At 44.4% G+C, this 6,049-nt stretch overlaps 1 protein-coding gene across 1 annotated transcript in view; it reads right to left on the bottom strand.

Moving 5' to 3' along the window:
• LOC102378574 (ubiquitin carboxyl-terminal hydrolase 47-like) overlaps positions 1 to 2,024 on the bottom strand; it is a 35,192-nt gene extending 33,168 nt beyond the window's left edge. Inside the window, exon 1 of the mRNA XM_025209167.1 lies at positions 1,719 to 2,024. The gene's annotated coding sequence lies outside the window, so the exon portion shown is untranslated. The remainder of the gene's footprint in view (positions 1 to 1,718) is intronic.
• Between the last annotated feature and the right edge of the window lie 4,025 nt (positions 2,025 to 6,049).

Here is a 6,049-nt window from a genome sequence, read left to right as displayed (position 1 = left end):
TGTGAAATCCTATGGGGTGTTATCCTTCAAAGAACCAACAAGCTCTTCGGATGCCCATTTCCACAGACAGCTTTCAAAACCCATGCAAGGCAGTCATTAGGTTTTTGAAAAATTAAAGTAAATAAACATCTGAACCTTCGCAGTAAAATAGATACAAGTACACACACAGCTGTTTGCCTTCTCCACTGTTATGGTCAAATAAGACTGCTTGCTTCAGGTTTAATGAGAAACCAAATGACATGGCTTTCCAATCCCCACACCTCTAAAAGTATCTGCAGAGCCCCAGTGACACGTAGTGTTTATTACAAGCTACACAGAGGGGCTCAGGGAAGAAGCATCACACTTCCTGACTAAAACACTGATCTCTAAGACAAGGTGCTTTATTATCCAAGTTAGCACTACTAAAAGTATTTCCAGTTTATAAAATGCCCAATGCATACACCTGAATTACTATTTTTTCCCCCACATACTTTCTTGCTTGCTAGTTTTGCTTCTCACGTCCTTTAACCTGCCCAAGTTAAACAGTGACCAGCACAAAATCTCTTCTGCTGAAGTGGGTGCATGTCTTGCCACTGTGGTGGGAGAAAACTCCCTAAAGTTCGTTATCTAGCTGCAATAGGGACCAGACAACGCGGGTAAAGAACTGACAGTCATTTATTTGCTCGAGCAAAGACCATAAAGCCAGCAAAAGGCAAAATGGTCCCCCTCAAGGCAAGACTACAGGGTTAACAAAAGCAATACTTGGGCGGTGCTTTACAAATCTTTGTAACAGCATATTTCTATTAAGCTGAACTAGCACTTTTTAAAAGCTAAAAGTTAAGTAACAGTAACATTATGATAAGTTAGCAAAACCTTGCACAGTAGTAGATACTTCTTAAGGACACGATCACTGTACTTAGAACAATGGCTTCTTTGTCTTATCTTGCTTCTTGCTGTAGCTGGTTTTCCAGCACACAGACACAGATCCACTTGCTGCATTTTACTCAGAAAATGCTTAACACAGTTAAAATGATTACTTGACACACGCAAAGGCTTAGCTATCATTCTGCCTTGTGGTCAGCGGCATTGCTAAGCCACAGGTCATGCCTTGTATTCAGCTGCAAAGCTAATACTTCTTAATAATCCAAATTATTGTTAACCTAACAGTATGCTATCAGAAAACTATTCTATTTCAGGGTAATAACAAACATGCTCACTACACCACACTAAGTCAACAATTTTCTACCAGGGTCCTGTGGCACCATGGGTGCCAGTGTTAATGCTGTTAGATGTACAAACATGATTGCTATGATAAACCCAGAGAGTTCAAAGAGACATCTGTAACATTAAAAACATTCAGCCCTACTGTGCTCAGAGCTCCTTGCAACAGAAGAGTTGCTCTATTAATTTTCCTGTAATTAAAAAACAAGTGAAAACTAAGAGGAGGTCATTTCTGAGGGGTGTCTTGAGTCTATCTTGCAGTGCCTCAAGTTTAAAAGGGTTGAGAACCACTATTTGAAGCTGAGAGTAGCTGTTAAATGCAGTCAGCTGCATATAAAGGACTGACACCCCTCTTTTAACCAAGCAGCAGTTGCAGGCAGGCCCAAACTGTTTCATGCTGCTCTCTCCCCCCTCTAACACAGCGCTCACGGTTCCACACAGCCCTGTTCCCATTAGGGCTTGTTTCCCCACCACTTCCCTGCACATTCTTCTCTAGTGCGCACAGCGCTGCAACTTACCCTTTTCTGAACACATTGCCAGGCCAGACTGACGTGCAAGCTAGTTCCCCGAGCAGAGCTCTGAAGAGGCAAACACCACGTTCCTGAGGCTGAATCCTCTTCACAATCTTCACAAAAGCGCTTTAAGGAGCTACTCTTTAACTTGCACTTTCATTCTGACTGGTAGGGAAGCTACTTTGTGCTAAAATTGTTTTCTGAGCTCGCTAGGAGGAGCAGCTGCTCGCTCTTAGCTGGCAAGAAAGACCTTCGTTTTCACTTACAGTAAATACCCTGATACAGTGTGTTTTTTATAGGTACTGTATTTTTCAGCACAGCACATATGAATTTACTTGCACAACGAAACACAACAAGGACAATTGCAAAGTCTAGCACTTCAGATATAACAATTTGATACCCAAATACAGATTGGAAAATGACTGACTAGGCTACTGTACTAAGGAGAAGGACCTGGGGATTCAATGGATCCTAAATGGAATACGAGGCAACAGCGTGCTCTTGTTTCAAAAACACCAACACCTTCGTGGTTTGTTTTTAAAAGAGTTTCTCTTTCAAAGCAAGGGACGCAATTCTTCCGCTCTGGCATTGGTGAGGCCTCACCTAGATTACAGTGTCTGGTTTTGGCTCCTGAGTTTCAAGATGGACGTGGTCAGATCTTAGAAAGAGCCTAGCAGAGAGCCACAAAAGTGATTAGAGCAGTGTTGGGCAAAATAGTGGATCCAGCCAGAGGCCAGACTCCATTTTCTAGCAGCTCCTTCCTGCGTGGCTGGGGCCAGGGTCCATGGAGACCCCAGTAGCAGCTGCACCGTGATAGCGCAAGGCTGGGGTTTCCATGGAGACCGGCCCCACCAGCACTGGCAGACAAGCTGAGATCTTGCCCTGGTGACAGCATGGTCCAGAGCCAGGGCAGAGCCGTGATCTGCAGCCTGCACACTCCGGGCAGGATTGTGTAGTCAGTGCACTGTGGCTCTGCCCTGGCTCCTTGCAGCAGTGACAGCATGGTCTGGAGCCAGGGCAGAGCCATGATGCACAGCCTGCATGTGCCTGCCTGGGGTATGCAGGCTGCAGATCATGGCTTTTCTCTGGCTCTGGACCACGCTGTCACTGCCACAAGATCCCAGCCCAGCTACGGATCAGGTCCCTGCCCTGCCATGCACCCTGCCAGCAGGGGTGGCACTAGGGGAGAGGTTGGGGGAGCTATAGCCACCCCAAAATTCCCTGTAGCCCCACACAGCCACCCCTCGGCTGCTGCTGCTACCTGCCCTGCAGAGGCAGCCTGCCCGGCTCCTGCCTGCAGCACAGCTCCCCATCAGCCGCCTCACCAGGAAGAGGCTGGTGCTGCTGCTGCCTGCCAGGGCTGCTGGGGCCAGTCTCCACAGAAACCCTGGCCCTGTGCTATCACAGGGCAGGTGCTGCTGGGGTCTGTATGGAAACTGGCCTCAGCCACACGGGCAGGGGCTGCTGAGAAATGGAAGCCATGACTTCTGAGGCAAGGCTGAAAGAGCATGGGTTATTTAAACAATCCCCTTGAGATGAGCAGAATGCTTCACTGATACGGCGATCATTCTGCCTTTAAGATACAGAAAGGGGTAACTCATCCCATGCTTGTGGACAATGAAGTTTGAGAAGAATTTTTCATTTCTCAGCCTCAGCTTTCTGCCCCACATATTCCTCATACCTGCACACTGCTTAATCCAGGGGCTAGACTCACACCTGTCACTTCCAGTTACACACCTTCAGTCACATTGTATTTCCCTTCTGCTTCTCTAATTCCCACTACAAGAAGCCACTCTTCCATGGGCTGCCTGCCTCTTCTTTCTTGGAAGTAGTTCTTTTCTATTCTTTGCTCTCTTGTACAACAGCCTGCTGCTGTGAAAAACTAAGACATTTGGATAAGATTTATGTTGTTATGAGAGACATCCAAGAAGCTAAAACCAAACTAAAACTCACTTTACTCCTCATTTCTACAAAACTTCATACTTGGACTTGGTACAACCACATCAAATGAAAAAAAAAAAAAAGGATCACGCTCATCACAGCCGAAATGGTTTGTATGATACTTAATTCACATTTCTACACCATACACTGGCTGTGGAAGCAGAAATGAAGACAATAGTTTGAGAAAGTATAAATTTAGAAAGGAGCAGAACAAACCTTGTCCACACCCCAGTCAACAACTCAGGCATACCATTTCCTGAAAAGGGTATCACTGTCACTCAGCGAAAGTGAAAGCATAAAGAAGGCTGGTGCTGCTGGAGTGAGGAGAGAAACCAGCTCAGTCAGTAGCAACCGAGCTGCAAGGATGACAGTGTTCCAGGTGCTTGTGCAGGGCATAGAGGGCCATGTAAAACCAATAGACGTGGCGAATTCAGAGGAGGAATTCAACAGCATGAGCATCGACACGTTCATGATGATGGTTGCCACCAAACTCCTGAAGAACCCAGGTAATGAGCAACAAAGAAAGCAATCCTGCCTCCTGCTTTAAAGTTGAGCAGTTTTTGTGTGAAACACTTTAAATACTTTGGTGGGGTCAGTTTGCATTCATTGCGTCAGCCTCTTGGTTCATTTTTGTTTGTTTCTTTTAAATTAGGCATGCTTATTCAATTTGGAGACTATGCAGGCAGCTAGAAATATTTTTCTTGTTTGTTTAGTTATTGGAGGCTGGACAGATATTTGGCTGGGGTGATATGATTCCGGCACCCATTCCTGTCCAGGGCAGGGGCTCGGACCTGATGATCTGTTAGGTCCCTTTCGACCTAAGCGCTATGATGCTATGAAATATTCATAATTCAGCATGCTAAATACAGAATAGCAGAAAAGCAATTATTCAGATACATGTTGTGCTAACTTTCTTTGTTTCCTCATCAGGAATCAGTAATTTTACATTAGTGTATGCCAACTTACAACTGAAAAGAGGGAAGAAATTCTCAGATTATTGCATCAGAAACAAATGCACCATGGTCATGATCACCCAGCTGCCTGGAGGAAGATAAAATGTTCGACAGCATGTCAGGAACATACTGATTCATATCTACAGAATGACATGCACGTGAAACTGGGCTCCCAGGGACTTCTGGACAGGCAGAGTTTATCTAAAAAGAAACCAGATTTGACTCTGATCATGAATGTCTGAGTAAATCAGCTGTTCGGATGATTTGTCTCCAGGGCTCTAAAATGTTGCTCTCTACTTCAGCTAAAATTTGTGGAGGCTGCCTCAGTGTCAGACAGCGTCAGTGATGACTGTTTCTGTTTAGTTTTATATTGCACTGCCATGCTACATAGCAGCCAACACATTAGCTCCCACTGTGCTAAGAATTGTAACTGTGCTCCAAGAGGACAATTGTATGGGTTGTACTTTCTCTCGAATACAAAATACTTCCTGGGACCACAGGAGTTTAGATATGAGGGCTGCCTATAGCTTGTTGATCTCTGTAGCTTCAAAGGCTCCTTTCTTGGTAATTTTGTTTTACTCCACTTTTATCCCAAAGATTGTTCTTTGAAAATAAATGTTAAAAAAAATGTATACCATCATGTAATTCTCTTTGCTGGATTTCCTTGGTCAGTTGCAGTGATGCAGAGACAGCTGGGCTAGAAAGCATCTCTGGGTGTAGTTATCAAACATACTGACTCAGTCTCAGCAAAAGAACCAGGAGATGAGACAGTTATGTAGATATCAGTTTATAAAAGCAACAAGCAAGAGAAATCAAAATGCAGTGCAGAAGAACAGACCACTTCACCAGTGAGTTATATAGAGGAAGTGAACACAATCTCCAGAAGCAGGTGAGAAGAGGGCCAGATCCTACACACATTATCCCCTCCTACATGCCATAGGAAGAACAGAGTAGCAGAGTGGTTAACATGTCATGCAACAGCTCCAGAGGCATGAGTTTGTGGAATCAAAAAAAATATATGCCTTAAACTTTGACTATTTTAGTTATAAGATGACATAACCGCTTTGTGGAGAATTGCTGGCTCTGTATAGTAGAACAGATAAGAGAAAGTATTTGTTCTTTGTAACTCCTCTGCAACTGCTTCGCTCACCGCGGCCTTGAAGATAGCAAAAAATATATACAACTCTGATTTGCAGGTGCAAGAAGGAGGTTTGTGAACTAACCTCGCCTCCCCCATTAGTTCCCATCCTGATTACAGCAAAGAAATAATAAAGTAACATTATAGCCGCTTTTCATGCTAATTTCACTATATGATCACGTGAGTTGTAAGCAACTGTTAAAAAGTATATAAGCCTCCTGATTTTGCTTTTGGGGGGGACCCCTTCCAAGTGCTTGGGAAATCCATGTCACTTTAAAATCCCCCCTACAGCTGTAGTTTCTTTT

This window comes from Alligator sinensis, unplaced genomic scaffold, assembly GCF_000455745.1.
Source record: "Alligator sinensis unplaced genomic scaffold, ASM45574v1 scaffold237_1, whole genome shotgun sequence".
Classification (NCBI taxonomy): Eukaryota; Metazoa; Chordata; order Crocodylia; family Alligatoridae; genus Alligator; species Alligator sinensis.
Note: the sequence above shows the minus strand (reverse complement) of the source record. Positions and strands in the feature narration are given on the sequence as shown.